This window comes from Ipomoea nil, unplaced genomic scaffold (genome assembly GCF_001879475.1).
Source record: "Ipomoea nil cultivar Tokyo-kokei standard unplaced genomic scaffold, Asagao_1.1 scaffold3170, whole genome shotgun sequence".
Taxonomy (NCBI): Eukaryota; Viridiplantae; Streptophyta; class Magnoliopsida; order Solanales; family Convolvulaceae; genus Ipomoea; species Ipomoea nil.
The window spans coordinates 1,682,256-1,693,381 of NW_017619598.1; the positions used below are offsets into that span (position 1 = coordinate 1,682,256).

An 11,126-nucleotide genomic window follows, 5' to 3' on the forward strand; every position below is an offset into this window, starting at 1 on the left:
TACTTGCTGAGGTGAGACTCATCGCCCAACCGGCAGCTCATCCACGAAATCATCGACGCTTATGAGGACAGCCCGTAATTGCAGAGCAAGAAAAACAAGAGAGAGAATAGAAGAAACAAGGCTAACAACAATGGCGTAGAGGAGGAGGAAAACGAAGTCGGAGGTGAGTTTAACCTCCGACGAGCACCGTCGTGCCAACGGAGGCAACGACAGTGGCGTAGACGAGGAGGAAGATGGCGGTGAGAAAGGCACAGTCAGAAGGATTGTTAACTTTCTGGGAGAGAGAATTTGGACTTGAAAAATCTTTCTCAAGGTCTCTGCTCATCATCATCTTCATCGTCTCCTTTTTTTTTTCTTTTTTTTTTCTGGGTTGTGTAAAATATGCCTTGTCGCCGGTGAACTGTGCACAGTGCCTAGCCATTACCGTCGGGAAAAACTTCCCTCCCTCGATTCGCCGGAAAAATCCACCGTCGCCGCCGCCGGAACGAAATCCGTCGCTGCAAAGATGAAGAAGGGAGGAGAATGGAGAAGAAGAAAGAGTGTGAAAGGACTACTTTGCCCCTCTGATTAATTAATTAAAAATGATTTAAAATTTTCCGGCCAAAATTGGCCGTCAATTTGGCCGGCACGACCAAATCTACTAATAATTGCATAGTTAAAGGTCTAAATTGAGAGTTTTGAAAGTCACGTACTCAAATTATCAACATCATAATAGTCACAGGACCAAAAGTGCAATTTGTTCTATTGATAATTAAAGTGTAATGATTTTGAAAAAGATGTCAATAATTTTTTTTTCAAAAAAAAAATTGGGAGGAAAGGGGAGGGGTACTCGAAACAAACTCTCAAAAACTCAAACAACCCTCCTATGCAGGGCCATTCTAGCTTTATCAATCTCAAGTTGATCACTAATAACTTTCATCGTTAGATCATGGAACTCGGTTCAATCACAATTCCTGCGATGGACCAATTTAGCCCGCAAATCAACTACACGGTTGTATTCACGAGAGAACGTTTTATGGTCACCTCCCAATCTTTGAGCATCCGGTCTCTGCATGCTTGAGCAATCGTCCCACGGGGTCCATGCCAAAAAATTATTGATATCTTTAATTGATATCTTTAACCAATTACTAAGATGCCAAATTACTAAAAATGTTAATGAATTACTTAATTCAATCTTTATTAACCGTTCAATGAATCTAAGTAAAATTACTGAATTAACATTATATTTTTGTTTAAGAATTTGAAATTCTAATATTTCTCATGTATGCATTTCATACTCAATACAGAAATATCTCGTACTCTTAAATTAAATTCAATACATTTATTATGCATCGGCAAAATAAGAAAGAAAATATTAATCAATCTATTAAATGAATACTACATATGATAAATCTTTGTATTTGGTCAAAATTGAAAAATAATTTTGGAATTTCAATAAATATATGTTATTGTAATAAATATTCTTTTAATTTTTATAAACGTTGTGTATTTACCTCATATTTTCAGTTTTCAAAATTTTTTTATATATATTTTATAAAAAGAAAATTGATTTGAATGGCAAGAGTTAGTTTGAATATCCAGAAGAAATATGTAGAGAATTGAAGATATTTTGTAGGATAGTCAAACTCTAGATCTTCTACAGAAGATATGAAAGTCCGATAGAATTAGAACTTGGAAAAATTGCATGTCTCAAGAGATGCACAAAAGTTAGTAGAACTGATGTTCCAATGTTAGAAGAGGTTCACTCAGGTTTCAAGACTCTATCTGAGTAAAGTTCTAAAAATAAATAAAAATAATGTAAAGTTATATCCATGGAAAAGATATTACAATTGAAGATATATGATGACGTCAGCCCTAGAGTTAGTATGTAGCTTGCAAACCCCAATTCTTTGTGGGCCAAAAATTATTTGTTATAACTTCTTCACAACGGGATGATTTAGGACCAGCCCACGAGATTAAACCCTAATACCTACCCCTAGTTTTACTCCTTCCATCTCCGCTCCTCACTCCCCTCTATAAGAGTTTCAGCCCTCCACCAGACACTTAGCTTAGATCTCCTCTTCTTTTTTTTTCTTTTTTTTTTCTCCTTTTTTTTTTTTGAAAATTACCTCCTCTTCTTTACTACTTCTGCTTTTGCCCAGGTCTTCTTGTCAACTTCTCCTTTCAATTTTAATCACTCAAGGTAAATTACTATGTTAGTCTCTGATTCTTATTTATTTCATTTCGTTGAATTTTGAGTTCAAGTTAATTAAATTTTTTTTAAGCAAGAGAATTACTTTTCAAATTGGATTCATTATATTTTTGGGTTGATGTGATAACTACTTTAAAAAGATCTTCTCTTTTTTTTGTGCTAATGAGAAATTTATAATTTTCATTTTTTATTCTGACAATGGGCTGACGTAGTCATGCTAGATGGACCTTTGATGAATGTTGAGACCAATTATTTATTCGAATTGTTTTATGAAAAATGGCATTGTTTAATTCCTTCGTTGTTTTAAATTGATTAAATTTTAATTGTATGGTGAATTGATTGTGTTTCAAATTGTTTTAAATTCTTATATATAAAGTTAGATATGTGTTTGATGGAACATCAAAATTAAATATTAAACACTTCTATTACATTATGATGAGAATATAATTGTGTTGTATTCAATGATAATGTCTGAGAGTACAGAGAACGAATATATAGAGATGCTAGATAGAATCGTAGTCTAACACGAATAATATAGTCCTAGTCTAATATGAATAATATAGTCCTAATACTCCCCCTCAAGCACAAGGTTGGCTAGCCAAAACATTGAGCTTGTCACGGAGAGAGTTAAAACGAAGAGACGACAGAGACTTTGTGAAAATATCCACTAGTTGATCCTTGATTGAAATAAAGTGCACTTCTAACTCCTTTTTGGCTACTTTATCGCGAACAAAATGATAGTCAATCTCAATGTGATTCGTGCGAGCATGAAACACTGGATTGACACATAAATAAGTAGCTCCCAAATTATCACACCATAGTCGAGGAGGAGACGCATGCGGGATGCTGATTTCATGTAACAGAGAAACGAGACATGTAACTTCTGCAGATACATCAACGAGTCCCTTGTATTCTGCTTCAGTCGAAGAACGTGTCATAGTCCGTTGCTTCCGTCAAACCCAAGATACAAGATTACTGCCCAAGAACACAGCAAAGCCACAAGTAGATTTGCGGTCATTCGGATTGCCAGCCCAATCTGAGTCAGAATAGGCGTGAATATCTATATATGTAGACCGAGAAATACGCAGGCCAAGATTCAGGGTCCCTTTGACATACCGCAGGACTCTCTTTAGAGAGGCCCAGTCTGTAGTAGTGAGAGAATGCCTATGTTGACACAATAGATTAACAGCAAAAGATAGATCCGGACGAGTTACTGTAAGATACTGGAGAGCACCAGCAAGACTCCTGTATTGTGTTGGATCGGCATAGGGAACGACCACGTCGTTTGTGATTTTCGCAGAAGAGATAGGCGTGATTACTAGCTTGCAGTCCACCATGACAGCACGTTTGAGAATATCATTCATGTACCGTTGTTAGGATAAAAGCATACCGCCAGATAACGGGACAGTTTCTATTCCCAAGAAGAAAGAAGGCACACCCATATCACGAACCTTAAATTCAAGTGCTAATTTATCAATAAGAGCAATAACACGATCTGAGTCAGAACCCATAATTAAAATGTCATCAACATACACCAAGAAATAAAGACGAATATTGTCACGAGAATAGATAAAAAGAGACATGAAATTTATATAAGCGCAGCACACAGTGATGTTGAACTGACGTTGTAACACAAACGATCTGTAACGCAGTTCGGGCAAACAACCCTAATCTGCGAGGCACTTCTTAATTTGAGAACTTTCCTAAATCTACTAAAAGCTCAATATTTAAAGTACACTGTTTGGAACCTGAGATTACACAATAGAATGATCTTTCCTACCAAACTATTGAAACCTAAACACATGTACTACTTTCTAGGGGAATTTAGTATCCTATTCTCAAAGACTCTCGTACCTCACAAGATTAATGTTGAATGCTTGATCTTTGTGATAAAGGACAACCCCTATTTATAGTAGCTACTTCTAACAGATTTGTGAATAATGATGTTATTCCTAATCAAACTAGAACTAGTATTCTTCAATATCTATTCCTTTTAGGACAACATTCCTTCATAGAACTGGAAACTTTTTCGCACATAACTTTGACAAGGTCTTTGAGTCAACAATCTCCCCCTTTGTCAAATTTTTGGCAAAATCCTTGATTCCATAAAAAGCTTGGCATTTGAATCATTTCCCCTTTAACTGATTCCATGTATCTCTGTTATTGGTGAGTGTTATATTTGAGTATGATTTTTTTTAAAAAAATTCCCAATTAAATCAACCTATCACAACTAATTTCTCCTCTGATTTATTATTCCTCTGTTATTACCGCCAACGCCTTTGATTTCATCACTTCTCCTCAATCGCGACATCCCGAAGGGAAATTGCACATAAGAGGAGCACGACGCCAAAGCTGAGACAATCTGTCGAGAATTCTTTTAATCGGAGATGTATTCTGGCCATGCAAACTTGAATCCACAGAGATTCCATCAATCGGTCACTTCTACCTTACAATCTCATCTAGATTTCCTGACCGGAATTTCGAATGTACTAATTCCGCGCCATCATTAATTTCTGGAAATAACATAAAATCCGGTGAAAGCTCTTCCAAATGATCTCTAAAATATCCGATCTGATCTTCATGGGATAACCTAGACGAAACTGGAATTTCTCCAATTTCCGGTGACATAGTCGTCGTCGGAAAACGCTCCGTTGCCACCGCCAGACCACCCTCGCCCTCCAGGGCTGTCTTGCACAAAAAGGCTGGTGGTGGTTCACGTTCGTCTTGAATATTTTGGTAGGGTTCCTTTGAAATCAGAACAGGGCTCATAATGATCGTTGCAGAGCCATCATCCTTTTCTTCATCTGGTTTTGTTTCTGTTTTGTGATTCTGCATAACAGTAGTAAGAGGTGTTGGAACAGTTGTTTCAAAAACTCTGGAACTTTCGTCATCATTAGTGGTTATTCTTGAAATTGTGTCATTAATAACCACATTCATGGATTCCATTGTACTGTCTACACGGAAAGTCTTACTGTTTGATGAATAACCTGAATAGTCTAGGAATATTTCTTGGTCCCCTTTGATGTCATGAGAATTTATGTGTCCCATATGTTGGTGTCGTGATTGTTTTTGCTTGTTGGTTGTCTGTAAACCAGATAGGTTACCATCCCATGTATAGCATTTGTTTGCGGACCTTTTTCCCATCATGACACACTTTTGATTCTGATTAAACACAGTGCAAATGTCTTTAGAGAATTCTACTTTGAGTTCATCTTCACAAAGCTGACTTATGCTGATTAGATTGTTTATAGACTTTGTACTAGGAGGACTTTTGGCAACCTAGGCAGCCCATGGACATTCAAGATGCCGCTTGCAATGATCTGGCATTTTCCTCCATCTCCAAACGTAATATGTCCTTCATTCTTATACTGAATCTTTTCCAGATTTTCTGGATTTCCAGTCATATGCCTTGAACACCCGCTGTCAAAATATCATATGTTTTGTTTTTTGCTAGTTTTTGAGGTGTAGGCAACATTATGATCTTTTCTTACCCAGATTTTCTTGCTTGGTACTAACCAATCTCTGTTGATTTGTCTGTAATACAGATCATGTTGTCTTTTGAAGCAGCATGTTTTTATGTGCCCCAGTTTGTGACAGTAATAGCATTGATCCTCCTTCGGTGTTGGAAGTGATGTTGCGACACTTCAGGAATTTCAGAAGAATGACTTTCATTGGACGCTGGATTTGGAGATCTAGGCCTCTCAGTTAGTGCCTTGATCTCTTGTAATAGTTTGGCCTCTCTTCTTTTCGACTCCATTAATTCATTCTGAGTATCTTTAAGGCGTTTTTCATTACTCTCTTTTTCATCTTTTAGAAACTGATTTTCATGTATGAGTTCAAGATTTACTTTGATTATTTGTTCCCATTTAGCATGCAATTGTGTATATGACTCTAGCAGTTCTTGTATATCATTTTCGTTTTCGTTTCCGTTTCATTCTCATGATTTGTGGTGAATGCTACGAAATTAGTGTTGGTATCTTATTCACTGTCTGAGTCATCGCTTAGTGTTATCACATATGTTTTGTTCTTTCTTTTAAAGTATGTTGGACATTCTGACTGGTTGTGTCCAAACCCTTTGCACGCACTGTATCCCTTCTGTGTTTGATAGTCCTTCTCTTGGAAACTCCATTAGGATCCTGCTAGTAACTTAAGCAGTTTGGCTCTGATACCAATTGAAATTTATATAAGTGCAGCACACAGTGATGTTGAAACTGACGTTGTAACACAAACGATCTGTAACACAGTTCGGGCAAACAACCCTAATCTGCGAGGCACTTCTCAATTTGAGAACTTGCCTAAATCTACTAAAAGCTCAATATTTAAAGTACACTGTTTGGAACCTGAGATTACACAATAGAATGATCTTTCCTACCAAACTATTGAAATCTAAACACATGTACTACTTTCTAGGGGAATTTAGTATCCTATCCTCAAAGACTCTCGTACCTCACAAGATTAATGTTGAATGTTTGATCCCTGTGATAAAGGACAACCCGTATTTATAGTAGCTACTTCTAACAGATTTGTGAATAATGATGCTATTCCTAATCAGACTAGAACTAGTATTCTTCAATATCTATTCCTTTTAGGACAGTATTCCTTCATAGAACTGGAATCCTTTTTGCACATAACTTTGACAAAGTCTTTGAGTTAACAAGACACATCCGTCCTAGAAGGCGAGAAGCCCACAGAGACAAGAAAATCATGTAGCCATGTGAACCATGCACGTGGAGTCTGTTTGTGTAACACCCCCCCCCCCCCCCCCCCCAAACAAGGCCCACAAGAAAGCCCTAACACATGCAGATTAAACAACAAACTAGCACAGCGGAAGATAAAACAGAAACTGGATAAAAGAAAATCCAAGTCAAGGGGTGTTATGCCACGTCTACCGAACCCGATAAACGCTAAGGCGAACAATCTGCAATTGTAAACATCTAACCCAAAACATCAGTGTAACTACATTGGCGCACAGGCCACAAAAACAAGGATAAAGGTGCTAAGCTACCAAGCTCTAGACATCGCATTCGTCTAAACATCACCTGAAAGATACAAAGATAAACATTGGGACGACGGCCGGTCTGCGATAATGCTGGTAACCCACCAATACTGTTAAGTATCATATGTAGATAGATATAAGTTATAAAACCATTTTCGAAACGGAATACATAAGTATATAAGTCAAAAGCCAAGATCAGTAGACAACACAAGACTCATCACTCTCAAAGATAACACCGAGAACACATCCCAAACCACAAAGGTTAACCACAACACAAAAGGAATAAGACTCACCCATGGCAACACATGCCCTTGTGACTACACACGTCACAAGAAAGAGAACTTACCACAACGGCTACACAAGCCCTCGTGACATCACCCATCACGAGTTGATATGCCTTCCTTATGCCCTGTTCCAACCTTATGGCTACCCCCAACCTTGTACCTTCATGCCAACCATTACCTCCAGGACCCCTGTACTTCTTAGTCCAACCTTTTCCCTTCTGGGACCGTCGTCCCCCACCAACAACCCGCCTACAAGACCACCAATTTCATAGTACACAAGGTACTGTACATGGCAAAACACATGCCCGGATAACACATGTTATCCCCCAATCACGTGAACCTTTCTCGAAGGAACACACCTCCATAATCACGTCATGGCCACCACGAGGACCGCTGCAATACCTTGGTGACTAGCGTCCCATACCACTAATCGTGCAATCCAGGTAAAGTCACACACGCACCACCACTCACACGAGTCAAGCAACGGATTACAACGAAGGTATGAAACCATACTCAATCAAGGAATGGGTCACCACCCAACGACAACAACGATGTATAGCACAAGTTAACATCAACCACACGGAAGGTATGAACAATACACACGCTAGCATTAAGACAATAATCTAGCATGCTTAACAATAGAGAAACTCAAGATAGTTCCGAGGAACTCACAAGACACCTCTTGGTCCAACGAAACACAATGTTGAACACTTAGCACGATTCAAGACACCAAAGTCCTACATGGATACCTACCATATAGTTCTAGACCTACGAAACATCAAGAAGACGCTCAAATAGTTCCACAAAAGAACAACGGGAAGTCAAAAGATCAAATACCGAGACAACGAATCACGGGGAACAAATCCCGATCCACTTCCACTGTGTTCCCCGCGGGTGGACCCATGGGTAGGCCCCTACCCGTGGTTCTTCCAGCGGGTACACTACCCATAAGTCTATGTACCTGCGGGTGGGCGGCGGGTAGGGCTCTCCCCGCCGTTCCGCCCGCGGGTACACGTTCCTGTGCCACAATAATCCCTTCGGGGATTTTCTTCTCCAAACACAAATTCAAGTCCGAAACATGCCAAATCTCACCAAATACAACAAAATGACTTGAACCATGGAAAATGCCAAGCAATGGCACAAAGGAACCCTAAACACAAACTCTAGATATGCAATATCACAAGACAAATGCATAAACCCTCACATTTCATAGCAAAACACAAGTAGAATCCAAGAAATCACATATAGGTAAGCAAAATAGGTTTTGTAGAGCATGGGTTACCTCTTGTAGACCAAAAGACTTCACTTAACACCACCACAAGCTCCCCACAAGGCTTACTTCTCAAACCCACTTCAAGGTCAAACCAAAAGATCATAAAGATCCTACCTTTAAGAAAAAGACAACTAAGATGGAACCAAAAAGACTAGATAAACTTAGATCTTACCCTCCTAGATGCCCAAATAGGTGAAAGGTTGAATCTTGGAAGCAAAACTTGGAATCTTGACAAGGGTCTCAACTTGGCTTGGAGAATAAGCTACACTTCTTTTCTAGAGAGAAGGTAGAGCAAATTTTCTAAGAATTGTAAGGAATGAAATGAAGAAGTCTTCTAGGTTAGGTTACAATACTAACTCTTGGTGAAAAGACAAGAATACCCTTACTAAGCTTTAGAAAGTGTAAGGAACAAGGGAACTCCCCTCAAAGCACAAGGTATAACACAACTTAAAGGTTGACTAGTCAGATACTAGTCCTTGAGTATTAAAAATCAGGATTTTAGGAATCAATTCCTCAAAAGAAATAGAATTAATTACTCAATTAATTCATGGGTTGAAATGTGGATTTTTGGGGTGTCACATCCTCTCCCCCTTCAAAGAAGCTTCGTCCCCGAAGCTTGGGTACGACGAATTAGAAACAAACGGTGGAAGGAAACAACGTTGTGACAAGAAGTTCAAGAATAACTCTTTTGGTTAAAAACTCCAAAAGATTTAACAAGGATTTCAAACGAAAAGAAAGGCAACTGTAATTCAAGAAATCACAAGACACAGGAGGTAGGTTGAGCATCACAAACTCTATTCTCAACGTCCACATCTACTTCTACCCAAACACTAAGAACAAGACACCCAAGACAAAACACCCACTACCAAAACAAAACTAACTAAGCCACAAGCAACACCCAAAGACAAACACGCAAAGCAAACATCCAACGAGGAAAACAAGATACCTTCCACAAACAACTCTGGGTACCGCTCTCGCATGGTTGACTCCAGCTCCCAAGTAGTTTCCTCAACACCATGATGCGTCCACCAAACCTTCACCATCTTAACAGATTTCCTACGAGTGTCCCGAGTCTTAAAGTCCAAAATTCTGAACGGTCTTTCTTCGTAAGACAAATCTTCATCTATCGGTATCACTTCTGGTGGTAAGACATGGGCCGGGTCGTGAACATATTTCTTGAGCTGTGATACGTGGAACACGTGACCAAAACGTTTACAAATTTGACACGGATCATCAATGCCACGTCGTTGACTAGACCGCTTCTCATACGGTGTATCTTGGTTCGATGTCATCGGCTACTGCTACGAAGCAAGGTGACGCCGTGTCTTTACAATAAATTAGTTTGGTTCGATGCCATCAGAAAAACCCTAGCTAACTGATGCCAGATGAGAATATAATTGTGTTGTATTCAATGATAATGTCTAAGAGTACAGGGAGCGAATATATGGAGATGCTAGATAGAATCCTAGTCTAACACGAATAATATAGTCCTAGTCTAATATAAATAATATAGTCCTAATAATTGTAAGTCTTGATTAGATCATTGTAACACCCCCCAAAAACAACACAAGACCTAAAAACAAGTCTTAACACATGCAGATTAACAACAAAACTAGCACAGCGGAAGAAAACGGAAACTGGATAAAAGAAATCCAAAACAGGGGTGTTATGCCACGTATACCACACTAGGTAACGCTAAGGCGACAATCTGCAAGTGTAACACACTATCCCAAAACATCACTCTAAAAACAATCTAAAACCATTGGCACGCAGGCCACAAAACACAGTCTAAAGATACAGGTGCTAAGCTACCGGCTCTAGACATCGCGCTCGACTACTCAACACCTGAAAGATACAAAGATAAACATCGGGGCAACGCCCGGTCAGTGAAAGATGCTGGTAACCCACCAATACCGTTAAGTATCATAAATAGGTAGATATAAAATATAAAAACCATTTTCGAAACGGAATACATATATATAAGTCAAAAACCAAGATCAAAAGACAACACAAGACTCACCACTCCTAAGGATACACCGGGAACACATCCCAACCACAAAGGTTAACCACACACAAGGATAAAGACTCACCCAACGGCAACACATGCCAAACAACACAAGCCTCCGTGACTACACACATCACGAGAGAAGATCACACAACACCGGCTTTCAAAGCCCTCGCAACATCACCCATCGCGAGTTGGTATGCCTATCTTATGCCCTGTTCCAACCTTATGGCTACCCCCAACCTTGTACCTTCAAAGCCAACCATTACCTCCAGAAATCCCCTGTACAGCCAAGTCCAACCTTATTCCGCCGGGACCGTCGTCCCCCACCTATAACCACTAACGAAAACCCACCAATCACGGCAACACATGCCCGG

The 11,126-nt window shown here is 39.2% G+C and overlaps 1 long non-coding RNA gene across 1 annotated transcript; it reads right to left on the reverse strand.

The window, feature by feature from the left end:
• Positions 1–215: 215 nt before the first annotated feature.
• Positions 216–10,598, reverse strand: LOC109167904. The gene is made up of 4 exons (XR_002051935.1): positions 10,588–10,598; positions 8,990–8,993; positions 6,418–6,424; positions 216–293 (listed from the first exon to the last, which is right to left on the reverse strand). It is a non-coding gene; the product is annotated as an uncharacterized LOC109167904 (long non-coding RNA).
• Positions 10,599–11,126: the final 528 nt, after the last annotated feature.